Genomic DNA, 26,059 nt, shown 5'->3' with positions numbered 1-26,059 from the left:
GATTTGAAGCTCACTCACTGATGATAATCATGGTAAGGAAAAATTATAAAAGCATCTAAGAATCTCTTCTTTGGAAATCTCAAATGTCACTTTCAGAAGATGCTGAGGCCCTCAGTGAGTTTGAAATTGTTACTTGCTGTCATTTTTTTCCAAACAGATACTTTTAGGAGGCTAGCATTGCATTTTGTTGTGGGGGGTTCTCTTCATTGCTGTCTACTTCAATTAGAATCCTGATATTTTCTCACACAACTGGTCCTGAGGACTGACAGGTTTTTTACCCTTCTGTAAAAGTCTATCTATTCCAGACAGTTGTGAGGTTGAGGCTTCAGTGTAGTGTTACAAAGACCTCCCTGTGTGACCGACCTCTGTGTCACTCTGAGATTGTAATGAGCGATGAGCGACTGTCCCTCTTGGTCGGTGTCAGGATGGGAACACATCCTATAACAGCTGTCACACCGAACATTGACAGATGCAGCAGTTTTCCTGGATTCCTGGTATCTCTGATTCTCACTGCTGGACTAGTAAATACTGTTAAAAAAAAAAAAATCTGCTCTGAAGACACTGTGAGGAACTTGGACAGATGAACACTAGACCTCATATCCGCACATCCTACAAATCCCAGAACACACAACTAGCAAAAGCAGAGCAAAATTCGGTAGAATTTAGCTTAAAAGACCAGGTGAATTTCCCAGTCAGAGTTTGTATTATTAGCCAAATTAAGTGGGTTTTTTTCCTGCTAAAAGCAGGCTGGCTCTCGCTGTGTAATCCAAATGTGAGTACTCCCTACAGTTCTCATAGTGTGTACATAGGAGTGGGTGAGTGTATTTACATAAGGCTGAATGTGTAGGTCCTGGTCAGTCTCACAGTCAATTGATACAGATGTACCTCATGATGGGGAGTAGACGAAATTAAGCTATTTTACCACTTGGACAGTGTTAACCGGACGTTATGCCAACTAGTTTTATAAAAAAGAACCAACTTTACACCCACCACTGCTCCTGTGCCATATTCACACACGATGAGGTATGCCTATCTTTTAGAAAGTACTTCCAAGGTAGGTAACCTGAAAGGGAATAAAGGGTAGGAACTGCATCACCCAAGGATCTTCATCATCTTGCTACACTAGGGCAGTTCTTCCCCTTAACTAACATTGCCCGATGAGGGCAGCTTTCCCAGTGCAAACGGGTGGAGCACTCAGGGCAGGGATGGCACCAGTTTGCAAAATAAGCCTTTGGATGGAAGGACCCTGCACTGGGTTCTTGCATACATCCATTTTTTTATGTTCTGTTGAGGAAATACAGCAATGTTTAGAGAAGCCAAGCAGGGAGGCAAAGAGGAACCAGGGCTCTTTTAAAATACTTTGGCCACAAACAAAAGTCCTAAAATGTTTTTTTCTGCACTGTGACCCCTCGGCGCGGAGGGACCAGCAGCCAATTGCGTTATAGCACTGCCGATTACTTATGATTCCCTTCCTGTGAGGACAGGCCCTGATGTGTTGTTTTTTGATAACACTGGCTCCTTTAGAGCAATAAAGCTGGTACAGTTTCCTGCCTAATCGGAGAGCAATTACTGTACCTCAAAAGGGAAAACATTTAGAAGAACCCAGTTTTAGCTCAGAAGTGATAACAGGAACACTTTCTTGCTAAACTGTGATTAGACTTGAGCTCATTCGAGCATCTCCCTTGGCAACACGTGACAAAAAGCAAAGAGAAAATCATAGAATCATAGAATCACTAAGGTTGGAAAAGACCTTTAAGACCATCAAGTCCAACTGTTAACCCAGAACTGCCAAGTCCACCACTAAACCATGCTGCTAAGCACCACATTTACATGTTTTTAAACACTTCCAGGGATGGTGATTCCTCCACTGCCCTTAAAGGAGGAGAGGAGAGGCTGAGGGTTGTTTTTATCTACCATGTTCCTGTATGATCAGGTTGCCCTGCTGCTTGCATAGTTTAGGAACTGGGATTTCATTAGTGCCCATCAGTTGTAAGAGAACATAGAATTTTTTCCCCCCTAGGTCCCTAATCTGAATTTGTTCCAGTTTAGGATTGAACAGCATTTGCTATTACTGATTTCTGATCTGTGATAACTGAGCTAGTGGCCTTGTTCAGCTGTTCACTGATGGCAGATGACCACATCCAGAAGCAGAAGGCTGTACTTCAGTGGTTTGCAGCAGTGGTGTTGCCTTTGCTTACCTGGTAAACCCATTTCTATTTTCAAATTAATTTGCCAAACCTCTATGGGAAGAAAAATCAAAGATTAAAGGATTGAAAAGTTATTCCAGCAGAGTGGTGTAGCCAAAGACAGTATTATCCTATAGTTTTGAAAGAGGACTGGCAAACAGAGTACTGGCGGGGGTGGGGGGCAGGAATAGCCTCTGCTTGGACTCCTGGCATATTTCTGGTGATTTGGTGCTTTCTTTAGGACTCACACACTCAGGCATTTCCACCTAAGGCTGAGGCGTGTGCTTTTGACCTCCTCGCTGGAGAAGTCTCTGGCTACAAAGGGTGTGTGTCTGTGGTGAGAGAAGTGCTATCTTACTGAAGTCCAGCAGGGAAAGGAAATGACTCAATCATCAAAAGGCCCTCCTTCCTCAGGGAACTGTCCTTAATCAGTATTATCCCGTTACAATAATACTATTTCAGAAGGACTGTGAACCAGAGCACTTGCGTAGCCATGTAAACTGCTTCCTGTATTTTCCAAACAAAACAGCATTCAGCAATTAATAGAATTTAGCTATTAGCTCTGCTATGATAAAACAACAGTGGCTGTTGATCCTGCAACCCATCTTTGTGCAATCCTTCTCCCAGGAAGTGTCCTTTTCATTTGGATCTATGTTACCTTCTGCTCCAGGAAAGAATAAACAAGTATAAATAAGATTGCTTGCACTTTGTTTGGCTTAAAGTGTCATAGCTATGAAAATTGTCCTCTTTACCCTTGCAAGAGCTATTGCAAAGCTTCCTCCTGGGATACCCTGATTAGTCATTGCTTTAGTACTAAGCTGGGATACTTTGTGCTGCTTGCCAGGGATCCTGTACAATCTCTACCTTTTGGTGCTTGATAATAGGCAGCTCCAGAAGCTGGCAGCGGAAGCTACAGAATAAAGCAGTGGGTCCTTCAGAGCTTGGGGACCAGGAGTATTACAGAGACTCAGCTCGCCATAATTAACTCTGATTAGACACAGCCACAGATGGGCAGCATCTCAGCAACAAATGGACCATTTGTTCTTCTTTGATTGATAGGAGAGAAACCCGTAACATGACAAGAAAATGCCACTTGCAACATGCACAGATGTATGTAAGACTGACTGCCAGGGCAGAGCTTTGACTGGGGGGGTTCAGAAGGAATACATAGGGCTGACCTTTGGGTTTGGGTTTCATTCTAGAGTGGTTTTTTTCCAAATGTAGGAATTAGATGTTGCAAATGCACAAGGATTAGAATAGGAATAGAAGAGAGAGAGAGAACATGGGTCTTTGCTTTTCTTGGAAATGCAGGCTACGAAATTTAGCTTCTTCCTCAGCTAGTTTTTGTTTACTGGCTTGGCGGGAATGATAAAAATGCAAAATCAGTACAGTGGGTTGTCTCATCGCAAGAGATGAAACTAATGGCTTAAATTTATGGCTGATGTATTTTCACTGAAGTCAGTAGATTTACATGACAGAGTCTAACCATATGTTTAGGCCTTTTTATACACAATAAAGTTGAATGATGTTGATGGTACTGTGACAGCTGTGATGTCTTGCTTCAACTCCAAAATGCCTCAAAACTTTCCACCATATAATAATCCAGAGGGAATAAGTGTGTCAACAGTGAAGTTGTGTATTTGATGCTCGAGTCTGTATACTGAATTTGCAAGGATAGCATCACAGAATTTGTTAGAAAAACTTTCCTTTAAGTACTCTGTATAAAAGTAAGGTGTAAGCTGAGCACAAAACCCCCATGTCTGAATTCAAACTGCAAAGTTCAAAAAGAGAGAATGATGGTACCGATGTAACCCACGTGAAACCTGTCTACTAACAAGAAGTGAAATAAATAAATAATTTTCTTAGATATGCTGACTACCAGCAAAGGTGCAGAGCTCCTGCTGATCTACCATACTTTCACTGAACTTTTAGGCATAATTTGATAGAAGTAGAGGGTAAAATTTTTGTCTGCATTGGGTAAGGTCTTATCTTTATGTTGTTTGGGAAAACAACAATGGATTGGGGGGGGGGGGCATTTGGGACTCTGCTCAAACACCACTGAAATCAAAGCGTTCTTTCCACTGGCTTTGGATTAGAAAATAAACTGATGGGGTGAGGAAGGATTGTCTTTGAAGGACTCAGATGTTAATTCAGCTCTTGGCTGTGCCAGAGGTTCCCAGGGTGATCTTGGGAAGACTGCCTTGTCTGCCTCTGGAAGTTTTCCATTTGTGCAGTCAAATGATGCTGCTTCCTTTCTACCACCTTTTGCCTGGCTTGTCCTTGGAAACTATTTGTGTAGGATCCGTTTCAGACTTGTGTTTCTATAGCATCTATCACACTGGGATCCCAGCTGAGGTAAAATTAGAAAGGACACCAGAGTGAATGGAATAAGTGATTTGGTGGGAAGAATGATAATTATGAAATATTACTTTAAAAATTAGCAGTTCAATTAGCAAAATTTAAAATATTTTGTACTGCACTAGTACCTTGAGTCAGATTGGGCTCACTTTCTGCGCTGGAGTTAAAAAGCAAGAAACATATCAACAAGACAGTATCTTCAATTAATTCTTTCTTAACATTTCATCAAGTTAGAAACGTCCACTACAGGGTTAACAAATTGGAAGTTTTGGCTTAGTTGTTATCACACAAATACTTCTTTATAAACTATTATTCATGTCTTAAGTTGCAGTCTGGGAGGCGAAGAAGGCTGGGATTTCATATTTTGGTGTGAAGCTGAAACATGCAGCGCATCTTTTAGTTTCTAGAGATTTAAGACTAGATTATTCCCCTTAATCTGCTGCTATAATTATGAACAACACTTCTAAAAGTAAAAAAAGGTTATGAATGCAACTCAAGGGAAAAACAGGGTTAAGGTTTATTCAGAGAGAAAATCCATTATATACTCAATGAAACAATAAAGAAACAAGAGCATCAAGAATAGCAGTAGGGTTTTCCAGAATTTATTTTGGTATTTATGTAAAAATGTGCAAACAAAACACCACAGAAAATCCTAGATATGTTGCATTCTTTGACTATACTCCAATTACGTACTGAAAGCCATTTTAAAAAAGTAGGTATACCTAAATTCATAAATCCACCAGCTATTCCACATCAGCTCTTCCTGGCCTGGATTGTAACCAGCATCTCTTGGAACTAGCTCAGGCTTTTGGGAAGGTGAAGGGGGAGCTGATATTCAGCCTAACTAGACTCAAGATATCCCACATACTGTCCCCATCTCAAAGTTGGCACAACCATGGTAAAGCTCCATTGAGCTACTTCATACCAGCACCAGAGTGGTGGTAAGCAGCACAAGACCACCGCCACAAACCAAGCCCTCCTGGTTTAGAATAAAAAGGCATCAGGTTGTGAATTCTCGTATCCATCGAGGTATCCAAAGAATGAATGCCTTGCACCTCCCTCCATCCCATACATTTGATAGGAACAAGCTTGCTCTGCATTACTGGTAGCATTAAATTTGGCATCTCCAGGGCTTGATTCAACAGCAGGATCCAGAAAGGCTTCCTATTTGCTACTGCTGCCACATATTATCCAAAGAATCTAAATCCTTAACCTCCTTCAAACAGCTTTCTGTGAGATGAGTCAGTAATTAACAATAGCAGCACCAGCAAGCCTGGGAAGTTTTTTTCTAACAAGCAGGCACATTTTAAATGAACAGTGATATTTTTGGGGAGCTATTTGAAGAGATTCACTTTCTTCATTAGAATATCAGAAAAAAATTTCTTATTTCTGTGTCTCTCACCATTTCCCTCTACTTAGTTTCACCAGCCTAATTGGGATAGGAGCTTTTTCCCGCTCTGAATTTGCTAGCCATGCATCCCACAGATACATGGTCATTCCTAATAAATCATGAGCAAACAGGATCCAAATGTGCTTAATGTCTATAATCACCCAAGGCAGATTTGCAAATGGAACCTTTGTTTATTATGGCAACTGATCAGGAAAATCTTCTTTCAAGATAATAACGCTAACTAAGAAAGAGCAGGGCACAATAAATCAAAATCTTTGGCAATACAAATGGAAGAAAAAAAATTGGCATGCTTGGATACAAGACAAAGGCCCAGGTGGGTAACTACTGCACCTAACATGATACAAAGCTAGTCTTTCCTGGGAGTAAAGTGATGTTTGGCAAGATAGCAACAGAGTAAAAAGCTAACATTTTTCTAGCTTTAATGGCAAAGAATACAAGGGGTCAGACCCATCATGCCTTTGTTAAACCAAGTACATAGAGACTTTTCTTGTCACAACTAGATCTATCAAAAGAGGAAGAAAACACTGTCAGCAGCCAGTAGTAACAGATTTTTGTCAGGTTCCCCAAAATTATATTGAAAATATCTTTTCTTCAATGCTAGACTTGTCCCTGGCTATTAAACATCTGTTCAATTGTAGAAATACTTGAAAGATTACTTGCTGATAAAACTCAGAATAAAATAAAAGGTTTTCTACTGCAGGCTGATAACGTTTATACACATCTAGTAAAATAGATCACCTTCTGATGGTCTTACAAGACAGCAGGAAAGAGACTCAGGTGAAATTTGTCTATGCTTAAGTGACGCAGCCTATGTTGATTTAGGAAAGCTCCCTTTGAGACTATGACAATGTCTGTTCTAAGCAAAAAACTGGGGAGCTTTCTCTACCTGAGGAAACATCCACATAATCTGGACCATGTTTCAACTCATCCTTTGTTCCCTGAGTTTCTTTATACATCAACACAGCAGTCTGTAGAGGCTTCAGCTGTCAGGTGTATGCCTATTATACCAGACATGCCATAAAAAACGGTCGCAAGCCTAAAACATTTGCAGACAAAAGCCTAGTCTTATGAAGATTCGCATAACATGCAAATATTTGGGCAGAACTCAATAGGGCTGCATAAAATCTCTTGGTTAATTATGTGCCTAAGTGGTTCCAGATCAGGAGCATACGTGATATCTATACCAATAAGCAGAACATCAGTTTTCTCTTACCAAAAGTAGTATTTAAAAGAACTACCAGGGTGGAATATCTAAGAAAGGTAAAATATATACAACTGAAATAAAATCACCTACCCAATTGAAGTGCAGTAACAACTGCATGGAGAGAAAAATATTCAGAAAGGTCACAAACCTGTGACCCACCCTGCTAGTGGAAAAAAAAAAAAATTGCTATGGGAAGAGAAGGGGCTTGTGGTGATGTTCTGGATTAGCACAGAGGGACCAAGAGCCATGTCACTGGGAATATGGGGTGGCCTGCTTGCCTATCAGCCATCTAAAAGTGGCTCCCCTTGAAGGCTGTGGGTACCTGCGAGGGTGTGAGCTCCCAGAAGACAGATGGTTGTTGCTCCTACCAGACCCTAGCTGTGGGAAGCTGAGAAGAAATCAGCTCTAGGTACGGTATTCCCTTGAGGCCCTCCCTTGGAGGGTAAAAGCTTTTGAAGAGGAGTGGTGGGAGGATTAAAAGATATTTCTGGCACATCTCTGACTGATGAAACTGCTAGAAGGCAACCTGGTCTCCTGAAAATGCAGTGACAGCAACCACTAGAAATATGCAATACTGCTGACCCAAACCTACCATCCCCACCAGAGGCCACCCCTTCCCAAAATTCTGTGTGCATAGGGCTGTAGGTCTGAGCTTCCCAAATATGCTGCAAAACTGTCCCGAGTGGACACTCCGTGTGTCGCTGAAGAGCAGCTGAAGGAGCTGATAAAGGTACTTAACAACAGAGCTGGAAACACAAGGTATAAACACAGCTAGTGAAGCTGAGGCAGATGTTGCCGAGTGCTTTTTCTGCAGTGTAATGATAATGAGGAGCCAGCTATCCACCCTCCCATATGTCTTGGCATCTCAAAAAGAGTGAGTGAGGAAGGAGGAAAGGGAAAGGCTGTGTGGTCAGCAGCCAGGGTGAGACCACCACCTCTCACGCATCCTTATCAGCCTCCACAGAGACACAAACACTCCTTTCACAAGGGTGTGTAAAATAGTCTTCAAAGCGATAGCAACGGAACCAACCGAGAAATGGCCTGTAAAAAGAATTAAAAACAAAAACTTTGAGGGTTTTTTTCTGCTTTCTTTTTTCTTGAAAGCAGAACCAGCAGCCCACGGCCCTGCATAATGAAATATCCATGTTAAGCCGGTCACCTCTGAGGATGCCTTTCTCTTATTTTCAGGAAAGGACCCCTGTACACCTTTCCATCAAATGTCACAGTATGTGTCAGATACGTATTGCACATTGACAGCAAAAAAGGGAAGTGTACAAAATGTACTAAGCTCTGAGAAACCCAAATACTTGCTCTGCAAGTTGCTGACCACCTCCACCTCTGTTGCAGTGGGAGCTGCAGGGGCTCAGCAGCTTTACTGAAGGCACACACAGATATAATAAATTAGAGATTGACAGGAGGGAAGGGGTTCTTGGAGCCCTGAAAGCAAAGATATTACGGACAGGGGAAGAGAGGGAGAGAGAGGAGAGGAAAATAAAAACAAAGGAGGTGAAGGAAGCTAGCGGAGACAATAGAAAAGTTAAGGAATGAGATGCTATATATGATTAAGGTAAAAAAATGTAGCTGGAACACAAGGAAAAGACACCACGTGGTTTACTGGCACAGAAATAATTGAGTGCATCTGTTTTTATAATCAAATGTGTTTATAGGAACAATACACAGAAGGACTTTAAAACTCAAATCATAAATACTCAGTGCTAATATTTTTGCCCATAACAGAGATGTGAATAATAATGCAGAGGAGAGGTCACAGTAAAGTCAAAGTCACAGCCCAGTTTGCCCTCTCCATAGCACAAAAGGAGACATTTCATGACATTGAAAGAAAATACACTTTTTTAATGGCCAAAGACTTTATTTTTTACGCAATGAACAGTTAATCTATGTAACTTGTTGTGATGATGTTTAGAACTTGGTATATACTAAGGTTTCATACTGGATCTGACAATACTTGTACAGTATTTTGTACTAATACATGTACAAAAAATGAATGCATTCCCATACACATCAGGAAAAAAAAAAGTCCTATTTTTTTAAACCGTTTGACTACTAACAGATGGGCACTGAAAGGCAAGTGTCCTGGTAGTGGGTTATGTCATTCCATAGTTGCCCCTTAAATTGTTCCTCTTTCCACCCAGACTGTCATTATTCGTGGACTTCAGGGAATGGGGCCACGGGGATGAAACCTGAAAGGCTAGCATAGCATGATCCTTCCATTTTAAAAAAAGTGACTGTACTAGACATCACTTCAAGAATTAACCCATACTTTCTTGTACCATGGTCTCATTGTATCTCACATGTTAGAGAAGATCAGTACCTGCTGAAGACCCCCAAGAAAACCCTGTTAATGGCAATGACTTGGTTACTGAGTTGTATATTAAGCATGAAGTATCAAACACAGCATTGGCACAGTGAACTTCATGTACGAATGACTGAATGACACTTCGCAAAACCAGACTTGTTAACTTGTAAAGCAGTGCTGAATCAGTATTTAGCCCGCATCACAAGAACAACCAGAGCAGTGAACCAGTTAAAACTGAGGAAGGCTGCAGAGCATGTACAAAAATACAAACAGCTGTGGGAGTGAGAGAGACTACCAGGTGACTAGCTGAAGGCAATAGTTGTCCCAATCCTGGCAAAAGGAGATCCTGCTGATCAAAATAATTACAGAGGTGAAAGCTTATTGTCAGTACAGAGAAAAATTCTCATGAAAGCAATAGTCAACAGATCAAAGCTGGTTTTAGAGGGAGTAGTGAGAGAAAAACGGTGTGGCTACAGATCGGGATGAAGTTGCATTAATCAGACATGCAGATTTTTAACAGTTGATGGAGAAAAAAAAGGATGCATGGGGTTTGGAAGTGCTTGTTATTTTCCTTGATGCTATGAAGGCATTTTATTTGGAAGGAGCCATTACAGAAAGCAGGAAAAACGATACACCATTCAGATAAGCACATTGGTAGTACAAATGCTGGGAACTCCTGCCGTGCTATAGGAATTGGCAGAAAATTAAGCAACTGGTTCAAACCAAGTCTGGTATGAAACAAAGGACTATGAATTTGCCAGTGCTTTCATCATGTACTTCAAATGGACATTAGGATAGTAAATGAGTTGAAGCATGTGACAATGGAAGATCTAAATTTCACATTATGCAAATGATACTGCATAATTGTCAGATAAATGAGGTAAAGCTGATTCTCTTTGCTAATTGACAAAATTGCTGCAGTCATCTTGGGTTCTAAAATCAATCGGTAAGAGAAACTGTTTCTGTCTTGGAAAGAATAGGCATTTTTTTATGTATGCCTAGGGAGTTTAATTGGTGCTAAGGAAAAGAAGGAAAAAGTAAAAAGAAAGACACGCTTAGCCAAAAGCTTAAAACATTAAAGCCTATATGTATTAAAAAAGAGCACCAACAGCCTATAGACCAGAAGTGGCCGCATTAAATAAGAGAGATCTGATCACTGCTGGTGTAGGAGTTCCTCCAAAGGTAGTGAGCATGACACAGCATTAAGGATGGCAGAGAAAGCAGCAGCAAAGGATGCCAAATCAAAGTTTGGGGCCGGCTGCAGTGGAAAAATGAACAGTGGACAATGAGGAGGGATCCTGGAGAAGGCACCCAGATAAGAGAATGACAAAGACATTCACGCACACGTGTGGCTAAGGGCTAAACAGATCCCCAGCCCCATGGCTGGACCTTTCTGACAGGAATGGGACTGAAATGGATTCAACAAAGGCATAAGCTCTAGACAAGAATGTTATGCAACTCCAGAGTCTGAAAAAAAAAAAAAAAAAAAGAGCCAGGAAAGAAGACATATTAAAGTCTCTGCCTTGGCCAAATTCCAACTCAATTAATTACAATCTGCCTTTTAAAATTCCCCCCGAAGTTTCAGCTGGATAATATATTCTTACGTGCATGTTATGGGAGGCTGAGAAGTGTCGCAGCCCACTGCTGAGCTACTGTTTGTAGATAGCATGATTTCTGCATGCAATGCTTATGTTAGGTCAGGTCTGTGAAGGCCTTGGGACCCTTGAAAATGAGAAGTGCTTGGTAGACCAAAGATGATGAAACCATAGAAAAACAGCAGCAGTCACTTTGCCATAGAACTCCCTGCTGTGCAATTTTTTAGTAAATGAGCTCATAAAACCTCACTTCTGCCTTCTAGTGGATAAAAGATAGGAGAACGTTGCAGCAGAAAATTAAGAGACACCTACTGAAAAGAAAACAGCTCTGGATTCCTCAACATCCTTATTGAGAAGCCCTGAAAATCAGACTCACGGGAAAATATTGTAATTTTTACTCATAACAATGACTATTACATTCACTTTTCACCCTGACTTCCACTGATTGTAATGGCTCAAAACCCAACTCCTCTCTTTTAGTATGGACCCAATGCTACGTGGAAGGCCAAGGATACTGAAATATTCAATACCAGGCTGATGTTGATTAAAACTGGTCCTGCTGCATCCACTTCTGGTTATACTGCAAAAAACTCTGCCACTAATACAGAGGACAGAAAAAAACACCCTTCCTTTCCTGCCAGAAGACCTCATAAAAAGGTGTTTTTCACACTAGCAGAAGCAACAGTGCATAGGAAATGCAGATTGCCATGCAATTTTTCCTTATATAAGCCATCATTGCTCAGTTGGGTTTCCAAATGAGATCGGTATCTACAGCTGACAGTGATGTTCTACAAATTTTAAAATTAGGCTAATAGCCCAAAAATCAATGAATGCAAATGTAAAGACTCCTCTGAGCTTGATGAACGAGCCCTTAAACCTATACATTTCTGAACACTAGAAATTACAGATGAACCCAATGGTTCCTGGATGAGTGGTGCAAAGGGAAAGATTTGCTGGAATTATTTTCAAACAAAGGCTTTCATTATTTTTTTCCGAAACACATACACTTGTTTTCATGTAGGAGAACAAAAAAAGCAACTTGTTCAATTAGATGTTTCTTCTGTTTCTGGGAAGGAAAAGCCCCTGGCAACCACAGAGGCTAGGACCTGAGGAGCAGCTCTGCCAGAAAGGACATGAGTCACTTGATGGACAGTGAACTGAACATGGGCTTACAGTGTTCCTGGCAGCAAACAATCACAGAATGGTTTGGGCTGGAAGGGACCCCTGGGGGTCACCCAGCCCACCCCCCTGCTGAAGCAGCTCCCCTAGAGCAGGCTACACAGAGCCGCGTCCAGGCGGGTTCCAACGTCTCCAGAGAAGGAGACCCCTTGGCCTCTCTGGGCAGCCTGGCCCAGGGCTCTGCCACCCCCGAGGCAGAGAAGTTCCTCCTCACATGCAGATGGAAGTTGCCGTGTTGCCGTTGGTGCGCGTTGCCCCTCGGCCCGTCGCTGGGCACCGCTGAAAAGAGCCTGGCCCCGTCCTGCTGGCACTCGCCCTTAAGGTGTCTGTAGGCATTGATCAGAGCCCCTCGGTCTTCTCTCCTCCGGGCTGAGCAGCCCCAGCTCTCCAGCCTTTCCTCATCAGGGAGATGCTCCATCCCCTCATCATCTCCACAGCCTCTGCTGGACTCTCTCCAGCAGTTCCCTGTCTCTCTGGAACTGGGAGCCCAGCACTGGGCACAGCACTCCAGACGCAGCCTCACCAGGGCTCCCCCTCACCAGAGAGGGGGAGGATCACCTCCCTTGACTTGCTGGCCACGCTCTTCCTCATGCACAAAGAAGACCAACAGCATCCTGGGCTCTATGAACTGGCGCACAGGTTTCCCAAGCAGTTGTGCTGTGTCCAACCTTGGAGGTTTGGGAGACCGGACTAGAGACCTCCTGAGGTCTCTTCCAACCTGAACTGTTGTCATTCTCTGATTTCAGGTTTTCCTGAGCGTAAAAACTATCTGTAGGCACAGGGTTTCAAGATGTCCTGGTAGAACAAAGACATTTCTGATCCTTACCTATCAGCTCCAAAGGCCTCAGGAGGAAACACGTCTTTTTTTGCAGTCAGTGACAAGTGTTGACGTGACTTTAAATGATGCTAAAGTTTTGCGTTTTGCCCTTCAGCTCAAATCCTCCCCTGCCACTTCGGCTTGTCTTTCTGGGGCTGTGGTGGAACCCAGCCTTAGCTTGGGATCAGGCATTGCAGGTCTGTGGCCAAACCTCACCTCTTATCACATCTTAAGTCCATTAAAACTGCAGCGCCAGGTGAAGGTTAACAACCTCCTGCCGTTTTCCCTTCTGCAGTAAATCACTTACAAATCTTTCTAATGGACCATGAAAACTAAAAGAGGTCCAGTATGTAACAAATATTTGAAGAGGACAAGACCTTAAGAAAAAAAAAAAAAAAAAAGAGTCTGCAGCAATGGTTATGGAGCATAGATTTGCTGTGAAATTGTGAAATCTCTGCAGGCAGTAAAAAAAGGGGCAGCAGAGCTCTTTTTCCAAGACAGTCGACTTGTCCCACCCACTCCCTTCCCTCTTTCCTCTTACAGCTTTCCCCTTTTCCGCAAGAAGACCGCTTGCTACAGAATTGGCTTCTGCCACATCGCCGTTTTTTCCCTCCACATGCAAAGAGAAAGGGAAGGCTGAAAAAATTCTGCTGAACTCTGGTAATTATCTAGACTTGAAGTTGGGTCATTTCAAAGATGGTAAGTGGAGGAGTTTATTTATGGAAATTTGGCTTCTGACACTGATTTTCACATGAAGCATGCATGTTCAGGAGATCCTGAAGGCTTCCCATGAAATGTACATCCAGATGGCATGGTGAGGAATGCCAGGATGCTGGTCTCTAGCCCTGGTGCACCACTGCTGCAGAGCAAGGCGTCAAGTGCTTGAGTCATTGAGTGAGCATCACTGAGGTCTCCTCCACACGCTCCCACTTGCAAAGAACAAAAAGTAAGACCAGTCCCTTGGCCACCTCTACTCTTACCATCTGACAATCATTATTAAAGCTGAGCTTATTCTTTCTATGGCTTCCCATTGCATCAGGTGAGGTGATGTTCTCCCTGCTGTCCTGACTAGAAACTGTCCCTTCTCTGGTTAAATCTGGGGATTTGAGTGTTACAAGTAGGGTTGTGGACCTAAGAGAAAATTATCTTCATCTAATGCTTATGCTGCTAGTCCAGCTTATTTGTCATTGTTTAGGATTAAATATTGGGTTTGGGTGCCAAATTCTAACATGTATTTGTGTTCCCATAAAGTTGCTGGTCTGAGTGAGCAGTGAGGGCTGGAAAAAACTGGGAAATGATGTTTGGGGCCAGAAAAGGTGAAAGGAGTAAGGGTGTTTTCCTAACAGAGGATAAACCACCTGGAGGCCACTCAATAGATTAATGCAGGGAGCTACTGAAGGTGCAGGTTCACAGTTCTTCACTGTCTTTGCTAATGAGACATATTTGGCTTCTTTAGTAAAACGGGCTTTGGAAAGTGCACGTTAAAGAGGAAGGACAATGTGCAGCACCTAGTAGCCACTAGTATGCCACTGAAGGGCTTCATTGATTTTTAAATTTTCTCTAGAGGTCCCAGCAGTAATCCTCAGTAATTTTCAGCTAAAATTCTAATATGATGACAAATTTTACAAACAATGAAAAAGTTTTACCAGTATTGAGTTAATAAAATGTCATTGCTTACTCATCCTCGGAATACGCAATCCCTATCTTTTCTTAATAAAACTAAACCAAAAAATACACCTTTCAGGACAAACACTTCCAAGACTATTTTTTTCCTAAAGATATCTCTGATGTGCTGTATGCCAACAGGGATGTGTATACCCAATGGCATGCCACCTGCTGAGAATAATTGTGACAGAACACCAAAAATTCAAGGACTGCCTCCATTCCTTATCATACTCTTCTTCACCGGCATGTGCAGGCCAGCAGAACGCAGAACTGACACCCTCTCTGAGACGTGCCCCTGTTCCTCCTTCAAACCGCAGTGACTATCCCGAGCATCTCAGGGCAACCCTGCCTTGGAGTTCAAGAGACGAGTAAAAACCGGATTTTTCAAGCAGCTCTTGAACGCCCTCTAGTGGTTAAAATAGCAAATATTTGTAATGTCACCTTACCACCTTGTCAACACAATTTTAATTAATAAATCACTCACAATGACTCACGCATCTGCGAGTTAAAAAGATTTTTAAATTACGGTTATAATTATGTTCATAATTACTATCATAACTTCTTATTAGGCAGTAGTGTTTTTCACTATGCAAAGTACACAGAGCCAGAATATCATTCCTGTGCATCAAGTAACATTTTTCTTTTTCTTTGGCCCACAACAATTTTCATCCTACACTGTGTTTGCAAAGGTGAGTGGTCACTGAAAATTCATGTTATCCACAAATATGAGGTCACTCCTTACTACATATTTTCCCAGAGATTTCAGGATTCCTTACTTTCTAGACAAGGCATTCAAGTTCCTCATAGAAGCCCTGAATGTATGTTGCAGAAAATGCTAATTTTTCATTTCACAGCAGAAAACGAAGCTGAGAAAGAACTAGGTGACCCAGTTATGGAAATGTGGCAGCTCCAAGACTGAAGGACAGATTAAAGCAAGGAACACGCCACAGACAGTAATGACAAAATGCTTGTGTTGTTTTTGAATAATTAATAGATCACAGGCCTGTGTCCAAGGGAATATTTGCATGAAACACTATTTACATACCTTTTCAAATGTTAATTGCAACCTGTCTTGCAGAAACAAACACACTGCTTCACAGACGTTATTTGAATGTTTTCATTTTTTTGCCTACTCTCTGTTTATTTAAAGACTGTGCCTTCCTGTTTGTCTGCCCTTCTCGTCACTGTTAACTACCTTCATCATCATCATCAGTTTAAACATCAGACTGCTTTTCAAGTAGTCAGAAGCAACGTGGAAAATTGCTCCAGTAACAATCCTACACAAAAATCCTGGGTCATTTATGGTCCTTTGTAAGTATTGTATCCCCAGTATTTATTCCAAATCACACATTTTGCAGATTTAGACGCAATATTCCTTCATTGCAACCGATGCTACACATCTCTTATGGCATAATCCATAATCTGCCAAATAATGGCACTTTTGCAGGCTCTTGAGATCAGGACCAAACTAGCTCCTGCCACAGCACCAAGCACAAGCAGCATCGCTCTAAGTTACATCAGTCTTTGCTGACTTCCTGGCAGCAGTTTGTAGTTTCCAAATACCTGGAATTCAGTGCTCCTCTTTTTCCGGTCTCATCTTCCATCTGCAGCTTCCTCCAGCTCGCTGTTGGACTGGGGCTTTCTCCCTCTCTACCACTTGTCCTACTTACTGCTGCCAGCCTCAGGTCTTGGCTCTTGCCTTCTGCTCTTCAGGTCTAACAAGGCCTCCTGTCCCCAAATGGCATCTGTCACACACGCGGTGATGCAAAACGAAACTCGGTGGGGGCCCTTTGAGGAGCTGATATAAGCCTGCTTCCAAACTTCATGTTTGCAAAGAAAACTTTCTTTTAACCAGCAAATTGCACTCCCTGATAATTTTTTGTGACATTTCCCAGCCTCCACTCTAATGACAATTTCTTGGTTATTAAGTAATTAAAACATGATGTAATTATTTTTACTTTCTAATTAGATAATTGTTCTGTCATTGCAATGATCCAAGTGCAACATGTTATTATTGCAATCCTAGTTACTAATGCCAGTGAATCAAAATGACTTTTTTTTAAAGCCTTAAATCTTGTGTTGGTCCTCAGATAAACTACGTGTGCTACAGCCTCCTCAGGGAAAGCTCTTCCCACAGTTCTTATTTCCTCAGCTGCAGGAGGGTCTCACCCAGGGTGGCCGTGACTCTGATAGCTGCCTGCTGAATAGCTCCACTGCTCTTTGAAGACATTCAGAACCCATTCACCACTGGCGTGCTGGAGAAGAATCCTTGAACTTCATTCCATGACTGCAGAAGTCATCATGCTAACAGTGCCTGGCTATAGCCATGTAAAGGCTATCAGGGACTGCTTCCCAAAGGAAGGAGAGCCAGGAGCCGAGCACGAGGACAGCATAGGGGCGGTGACCCCACTGACCAGAGTGCAATCCCAACGTACCCACATGGGGCCAAGTTGGTGACAATGATGGCTTCCATTGCGAGGCCATCAGACAAGAAGAAGGGACGAGTGAGGGTCTGGCCAGGAGGTCCTGCCATGATCAGCAGGGCACAGTGCTGAGCAGGGGCCTTCTACAACATAGTTGACACTCAGTGGCTTGAAAAAAAAAAAACACCTGTTGAAGTACAGGCAAAAATTAGGAATAAATCTGAATTTATGTAGATGATCACCTGTTTTAAAAGACTTTTATAGCTTGGGGGGTGGGTTGTTTTGTTTGGGAGTTTTTGTTTGTTTGGGGCTTTTTTGAGCAGAAGCATTTGCAATTCCTTAGCAGAATTGTTGAGCTTCCCTGGCATGTATATGGCCTTGAGGCACACATTTACTTATTCCTCTGAGAGAGAGCAGATAGGAAGAAAAGGGGCTGCAGTGCCAGTGGGTCCTCCTAAAGACAGCATGCCTTTGAAAGGTAGCTGTAACACCAACATATTTGGAAATACTTCATGCAACCATTAATTTTTCTTCAGACAGACCTTTAGCATAAGGTCTGTGATTAGTCTTCCTCAGAATAGCCCAGCTGAGCCTCAAATACTGACTGTAGTGTGAGAATTACCAATCCATCTTTGCTCTCCTCTAGAGTGGAGGCTCTCTGCATTCTTTTCATGCAAGTATTCATTTTGAGATGCAATTCTATTCACTGTGAGGAAATGTCACCTATAATATTACTTTATCTTCTAAACAGACAGATAGGTAGACACAGACACAACCGTAGACAGATACATAGATAGACAGAAAAGTATTTATGGTCAATATATTGAAAACTTTAACATATACCTGACTTGCACGGGAAATGTAGCTCTACAGAATCTTTGAAAGATAGAGCATTTGTGCTTAAATATGATACAAAAAGAATCATAAAACACCCTGTGATTTCCTTTTCTTTCACTTCATGGTTACATTAATAGGATTTAAAGATTTCTCAGTGGAATTGTAATGTACAGCCTGTATCTGTCCTTTGTTAAGTGCAGAGTTTCAAATACTGTTGTTTACAGCAGCTTCCAGTCTTTTATCATGCTTACTAAGCACACTTCTAATTTCCACCCAAGAATATTTTGTACAAAAGGTTTTAAGTATTTCCTGTTCCTTTCTGACTATGCTGTACTGGAAAACAGACATTAGGTTAAGTGTAAATGATATGATAAAGCCTGAGCTAAGCAGGTCAGTATAAACAAGTACACAGGAGCCAGACTGCAAAGAGCCATCTTCTCATCTCAGTGCATGGGGATTTACATATCAGCACTATTTTCAGTTTTCATACTGGGAGAAACTTTGCCATTTGAAAGCTCGTAATAAGAGTTTTTCAGCTGGGAAATGAAATGAAAGCAACAAGTTGATCTGCCCACTTGCAAACTAGGCTGTATACTAAGTCTTCCGAAATTAAGTTAGAGATGCTCTACCTTTACTCATGAAACATCCTAAGTGACTGGGAAATAAAGGAGATGAGTAACAGCCAACACAAATTTGTCGAAACCAATCCATGTCAAACTATTTGATTTCCTTCCACAAAGAATATTGCATGGACAGAGGAAGAGCAGATGACATCTTCTGACTTTAATAAGGCTTCCAATACTTTCTCCTACAACTCATAAGCAACCTAAGAAAACATGACCTAAATAAAAGTACCATCAGGTGGGTGCCAAGTGAGTCTACTTAAAGAATAATCGCCAGTGATTCCCTGTCAAAATGAAAGAGGTACAAAGCAAGGTATCACTGGAATTTCTCCATGTGTCCTTGCTAGTTAATATTTTCATTATGACCTAGACGGCAGAAAAGAGAGTATGAAAGCTGTGAAAAGAAGTCAAATACTTTGGAGACAAAATGTGAAATGGTCAAAAAAAAAAAAGATCAAACTCCTATGTGTTCAAGTCCACTTAGGCAGCAATAAGCAACTTCATAAACTCATACTGGGGGATAATATGTTAGCTAACACTTCTGCAGAAAAAAGATCTGGAGGTGATAATTACAAACTGAACCTCAGTGTACAGTGTGAATTTGATGCAGAAAAAGCAAACATCATATCTAGGTGCATTTATCCTGTGAGACAGATCATGTAACTGTGTCATGATTTCATCATTAATAAGGACTCAGCTGGAGTAATGTATCCTGTTTTAAGCATTACGTTTGAAGGTATATAAAGGCCAATTAGAGATAGCGTTTGAGGAAAACATCAAGAAAGGCAGAGGTCTAATAAACACCTTTATGGAAAGGTTGAAAGAACAGGGGCTGCTTGACCTAGCAAAGAACACTGAAGAAATGCAACTGCATTACCATATTGTCTCAGAAAGATAGCTTCAAAGAGAAAGAAAAACGTGCTATTTGTGTCCAGGACATTTAGAAGTAGCAGCATCAATACTGGAGTAACACAGATTCAGACTACATGCAAGGACCATTTTTCATCAGTAAGAATCATGAAGCATTAAAATAACCTGCCTGGGAGGCTGGCATTAGCAGGCCATCCTGGGACTAAACTGCATCCTGAGTTTGGCCTGTCCTACATCAGCATTATGCGTTCCTTAAATTAACCAGTCATCCTTCACCTTCAAATTACTTTCAAATTTATTACTCCTTTACCTTTCCTATGTATGTGATATGCAGGAAGATTTTGATGTGCCAGCTGGAGAGCACGAGGTTTGATTAGCAGCCTTCAGGTTCACTTGAAAACCATGTGTTGTGACTATGAATACATAGTGAATATCATTAAACAAAGCACTTTTTCTAATGACTGCATGATCAAATCACCTGAAGAAATGAAAAGTTTAGGCACAAATTTACTGGGGGCTAAGTGGGCAGGTAGTAGCTGGACCTGGCCATTTGACTGTGAAGAGCTATTTGGACTTCTCCATTCATAGATTCATAGAAACAGAGAGAAAAAGTTGGCATCAGATACATCACAAGCCCCATGTTACTCATTCCATCTGCTGTAAAATTTGGCCTCCCGCGGGAGCAACTGGCCCTTGCTGCTCCCTGACAATATTTTTGCCCTCCAACAACTGATTTTTATGATGTCTTTCAGCACTGGATTGAACAGCCTTTCGGTCAGCGCCATTTTATCTCCACAGTTATAGAGAATAGCTTTTTGGAATGAAAAGGATAATATTTTTTTTGAGGTGATTACAAGTTTTGGACAACAACCACTCCAGATGTTCTCCAGAAGCAGATGTCTGAGATATTTAAGACTGTGATAAGCTTGACTTACAGCCTTGTAATACTCTCGTTTAAACTGCTGTGATACAGTAAAGTGGCTGACATGCAAAAAAAAAAAAAAAACCTGAACAGAAAATTGCTGTTTTAGGAAGATATTTTGGTTGGAGCTGCAGCATTTGTCATAACACTACCCAGTATTTTCCTTAACAGCGGGGAAATAAATACAGAATTACTTAATATAATTTACAAATACAAAAAGATGACTGGAAAAGTAAATTAGAGGGAGGACAGGCACAGAACAGTCTGGATAGCGTGGTATGCTGGGCCCATTCAAAATAGCTAATTCAGGCAAATCTAAAGCCCTAAGGTTCTGAGCTGCTTTTCAGTGGTGAGACTTCTTCATTGGTATGTATGACCAACCTACTCCTTCCTATGGCAGGACTTTGTACATGAAAATGAATGCTTGATCTACTTTGCATACAGTGCATGTAGCAGTGTCCCAGCCTGGTTATTTACTTCTGGAAGCTGAAGACTTTTGTAAACAATTGCTTCATGAAAGGGCCAAAGAACTGTGTGATATCAGTAGAAACAGAAATACATTTTATAATGACTTCCTATCAATGGCTATGTGGGGAAATCTAAGATCTGGTGGCACTTAATCTATTTTTTGCTGTATTGGATTGGAATCATGCTAGTTTTGACTAAACATATCATTGAACCCAAATATCTTTTGAATTCTTTATTGACCTTGCTGCTAACACATCAATGTTTAACATTTGTGATAAAAACTTTCTGATTTCATTTTATTAAGCCAAAAACATATACTGAGCTTTTTTTCAGTCCTTATTCAGAGAGGTTTATTTTGTCTGGGTTTAATTTTGTTATGAAAGTTAGCCAGCCTGTGGGTTTACATAGAATAGGAATCTCTCTTGTCTGAGAAAAGGAATAACTTTCCAAAACTGCCTGATAAGCAGGAGAAACCACAGTTTTTGAAAATTTCAAAGTGGGCCCTTCTTAAGACAGTAAAACTGAGTGAAAGTTCAGATTCTCCCAGGCTCCTGTTCTCAAACATGACTCCTGCTCTGTGTTGGTATTGCTGTAGATACAGTTCTACTGTCCAAAATAAGTTTGTAACCTTAAAGGCAAATAAAGGCTATTGTTGACCCCTCTTCATTACTCCAGTTTAAATGTTGCTGGTTTATAATTTAAAAGTATGTTGCTTGGTTTGTTTTTCTAACCGTAATTCTTGTATACTACATCTGGGAACTGGAAAAAGAGGTTGGTACTTATCTTCTGTGCCCAACCAGTGGAATAGGATCTGCTTTTCAACTTCAGCTGTGGTTATTGCTATCCCTGTTCTTACTGTCATACTCTCAGTGGCTTTTGAAGTCCCATAACATTCAACAAGATCAGTCAGGGAACTAATTGATTAATAGATCTGTGATCATGTGCAAAAAGGGAAATTTTGTTTTGGTCTTACGGATCTTACTTAAAAAAACCATAATACAACAGAGAATAAATGCAAGATATTAATTATGTTATTTCATTATATTATTCAGAATAATTATGAGTATGAACAGGGAGCAGATGCCACAATTAAGGAGAGAACACTACGCGCTGTGGATCAGTTCCTGGTTTGGAGAAGCCAAGAACATATCAACAGGGTGGGAAAGCTGGCGAGGTACAGGACCGGTTGCTGTTTTGGAGAAGCGAGTAACAAGAAGATGGAAGGACACAGGGCTGAGGTACCAGGTTTGGGGAGACAGAAGCATGTCTCCATTTGTGTGCTCTGATTGCCTGTATAGGAGTGGTCAGAACAATGCAGAGCTGCAGGGAGACACAACTTGTCCTTGGAGCTCACAAGGAACTAACATGAGACCACAGATTGCTTGGAGGTAGCTCTTAGGACACTGGGGAAAAGCAAACTTTTTGTTTCTCTCCCTCCACACACCCATTCCCCCCCCCGGACCTTCCTCTCTTCTCTTTTCTCCCTGGAGAAAGAACAGGGCTGGGGACTAGTAGTAATTTCCTATAGGATTTTCCCCAGAGGGAGTGGCAAGGCTTGGCTTGGTCAAAAGTCGCTAAGCAAGAGGGCAGGAGGAAATCTGAAATGGGAAGGGCTGCAAAGGTGTGTCAGGGGTAACAAAAGTGATATAAAGGGGGGTCAGAAAAACCCTGCCTGAGACAACCCTTCACACAGAACATAAACACAACAGGTGAGCCCTGATTACACCAATCAGTTTAAGACTTCTTTCCTCCCTCCATTTTTATTTTTCATGTAACTGGCTGGTTACATATGTTTTAAATACATCTATCTCTGGTTTACAGATGATGTAAGATAATGATGAATGAAAACCCAGAGGAGATCTAGCATGGGAGAGGTTCCTCTGGAACACAAAGAGCAAAGCTAAGTGTCTCCTAAATCTGGATCCGCACATTGCCTGCAGGGAGGTCGAAGCCTCCCTCACCTTCAGCAATTTTGTGGTCTAAAGGTTCGTGTTTGTGGAAGTGATACATATGTTTTTGCTGGGGAGACTTCCCCTCCTCTCTTACCTCTGTGTAGTGGCTTAACAAATGTGACTCCAAAATCAGCAACTCCAGAGATGATCTTCGTTTACACAGCTCACAAACATGAAATACAAAGCCAGCTCCCTACAAGATTTGATTTGCACCATAATTATGCTGAAGTGGGATTTCAGCCAGCTAGCCAACATCAAAGAAGTCAAAGGTGAAGAGACCCAAATCCAGATTTACAGGGAGATCATACCATGTGTGGTAAGGGGATACTTATCTCTAAGAAATGTAACGGCTGAGAGCCACATGTTAATTACAGGTTTGTCATGCCCGAAGTTAGGGGGATAAAGCTTACTCACAGATCAGCAGTAGTTCAACACTTCCTTAAAGTAAAGAGTTTGAGGTCTCAACTCCTACTTGATGGTGGGGAATTCTGATGCAGGGCTTTCTCTGTCAGGTGTTGATGATCAATATTGTTGGCACACAAGTACGACGAATTTGTGGTCACTGTTTTGAAAGGAATGGTATGAAAGAGGTAGATGAATATATGACCGCATGACCTGCCTAAAACTATAAGCACATGAAGTATTAAAAGTTATTTTAAGAGCTGAGATCGACTATGCAGTACAGTTTGTTTGTATGGAAGTTATTTTTGAGTTAATTTTGGCAGTACGGAAGTTTTACTTCTAAAGTTGACATAGAATAGAGAATCATGCATGCTTCAGTGATTCCCAGGCTGCTCCAAGAGCCTACTGAAGGGTCTGGAGATCAGGAATGGAGCCTACACAGAGCAATCAGAGCATAGCACTGATGGTGGGTTATGCTATTACAGAACAGTGACCGGTATTTTTTGTATAAAGTTGCTGTGTTATAGTAAGAATCTGTTAAATGAATTTAGTAAGCTTACCCCATGCTGAATTAACTAGTCTCTCTTTTTTAAGTACAATATGGAAGCCCTCCTTTTGCAGTCCCTGATAATTACTTAATGCTTTGCTTATAATGCTTCGCTTATAGTTACTTACACTTTAGCATATAAATTTAGCAGTAGCCTCAATTCCATCTTTGGCTAACCAAAAAGGCATTGAGTGTAATTATGAAGAGCTTTGATGCAGTAATTGTCATGTAATTATTGCTCATATAATCTCATGTAATAACTGCTCTCAGGAGCAGTATTTTTAATTTTACTTTTTTTTAGACTGTGAACATTTACTAGATAGTGTTATGCTTTCCCATGAAGAAGATCTCATGCTGGTGGACAAAATAAGGGCTTTATTGTGGTCCAACACGTACTCTTAATTTATTGTTACCAATTCTCCCATCAGCTTCTATTTTTCTTTTATTGCAGATTTTTTTTTTTTAGCTTTTCAGCAATACAGGTTTTGAATACAAACTGTATTAGGATCCTTTTACTTGGCTGAAAAACTTGCCTAAACTGTTGAGTGCCGAAAGCTTATGCAGAATTGCAATGGCAATGGAAGATAAAGGAGAAATAAATAGGAATGGATGAAACAATTCCACATTATTTTGAAGAATTACATTCTGTGGTCAAAATGCCTCAATGTGCTTCCCATGTTGATGAAAAAACTGTATTTGACTTGGGGAAAAAAGGTAATTTCAACCTCTGTGTAAGGAGCTTGGAGACGTAAGGGCACAAAAATTAAATCTTGCAAATGGTATCAATAAAATCTTGGTGAATAGTGAAAACAAATGGACTTTCAATATTTGAAGTTATTACTTTTATACTTCATTTATTCAACTGAAACAATTGGGTTGGGTGTTTTATTTCACTTGTCTTGTAACTGATTATGCAAAATGAGTTGATTTGGAAAGCAAACAATCTAATATAAAAAACAAAAGCATTGAGCTGTTACAGAAAATGCAGGCATACATGAAAAGTAGAGGCATAGGAAGTAGTTCCATACAGATGGAATGAAAAAAAAATATCCGACCATTCAAAATTAACTGCTACAGCATGAGGTCAAAGAAAGCAGTTTCTTGGAGGATTATCAACTCTCACTCACTCCAGGGAAGCAAGAATCAGAATGGAAAGAAGGGCAAGGACTACATGACTACATGCAAAGATTTAGTGAGGAAGAGTATTGAGACATCTCTCTCGTGGTGGAGAACCATTAGGTTAGTCCCCTTCTTCAAGAAACAGCACTTCTTGTGTCAATGTAGTCAGTTGTGTGGATCCAATGATTAAACAGATAACGGAAAAAATCGGCCTTAAAAACCAATGGTACAAATATAATCTTAAACTGGTGTTACACCACAAATTCAATCTCCAATTTGCAATTACTGGGAACTGAATTTTCAGGGCCTTATATTCCCAAAAATCTTCCATCCATTAATTCCAGAAAGACAACTGAGTAAATACTAAAAACCTTCCTAATGTTATTTAGCTCCCCAGACCACGAAGTATTTAATTTTGGAGTTGCACCTCACTAAAAAGGCATAGTACTCATTCAAAAGTTATCTTTACTTCACAGAAAACCTGATGCTGTATTGGTATCACTTCTTTAATATTGAAGTAATTATTTGTTGTCAGCATGTAAGTAAAAGTTCAGCAAGTGCAATCTGGACATGGTGCAGCTCTGGGTCACAGAAATATGTAAAACTAAAGTACCTTACGTAGTATTCAGGGATTGCATATGTAGAGAGATACAGGTACCTCTTAATACAAATCCTAATATGAAAGACAAACGAGGCAGCCGTTTGCAGCGACTGACACGCAGTTATTAAGGCCCAATTACACCTGTGGCACGCCACCTCTCCGGAGCCCTCCCACACCTTTAGGGACGTGCCTTAAAGGCACGAATAAGCATGAAACACGTTTTGGAGTCACGCTTAATGCCGGCAAGGCACGACGGGCTCCACGCTGAGGCGACACCCCCCCGCACCGCCGCCACACCAGACCCACTGCCTCAGGGAGGCCGCGCTCCTCAGGGGCGGCGCGACGCCGGCGGCTGTTTGGCGGGCGGCCCGGCCCCGCCCAGCGCGAGGCCGTGGGAGGCGCGGCCCCGCCCAGCGCGCGGCAGGCCGGGGGGCAGGCTGCTCCGCCCGCCTATTGTGTCTGGCGCTGAGGCGCCCGCCGCGCGCCTGAAGGACCCCGCCAGCCGGCGCCCCCACGGGAAGCGCCTCCTCCGACTGGGCAGGGCCGGCGGCGCGGAGCGGTGG

The 26,059-nt window shown here is 41.6% G+C and overlaps 1 long non-coding RNA gene across 2 annotated transcripts; it reads right to left on the bottom strand.

Moving 5' to 3' along the window:
- Positions 1-539: 539 nt before the first annotated feature.
- LOC114017771 (uncharacterized) lies at positions 540-25,975 on the bottom strand. 2 transcript variants are annotated; one of them, XR_008734069.1, is made up of 3 exons: positions 25,509-25,975; positions 23,242-23,389; positions 540-1,063 (listed from the first exon to the last, which is right to left on the bottom strand). It is a non-coding gene; the product is annotated as an uncharacterized LOC114017771 (long non-coding RNA). The 2 variants fall into 2 exon arrangements; XR_008734068.1 differs by lacking the exon at positions 540-1,063 and adding an exon at positions 22,348-23,020.
- Between the last annotated feature and the right edge of the window lie 84 nt (positions 25,976-26,059).

Source organism: Falco cherrug, chromosome 10, assembly GCF_023634085.1.
Source record: "Falco cherrug isolate bFalChe1 chromosome 10, bFalChe1.pri, whole genome shotgun sequence".
In the NCBI taxonomy this organism is placed as follows: domain Eukaryota; kingdom Metazoa; phylum Chordata; class Aves; order Falconiformes; family Falconidae; genus Falco; species Falco cherrug.
Note: the sequence above shows the minus strand (reverse complement) of the source record. Positions and strands in the feature narration are given on the sequence as shown.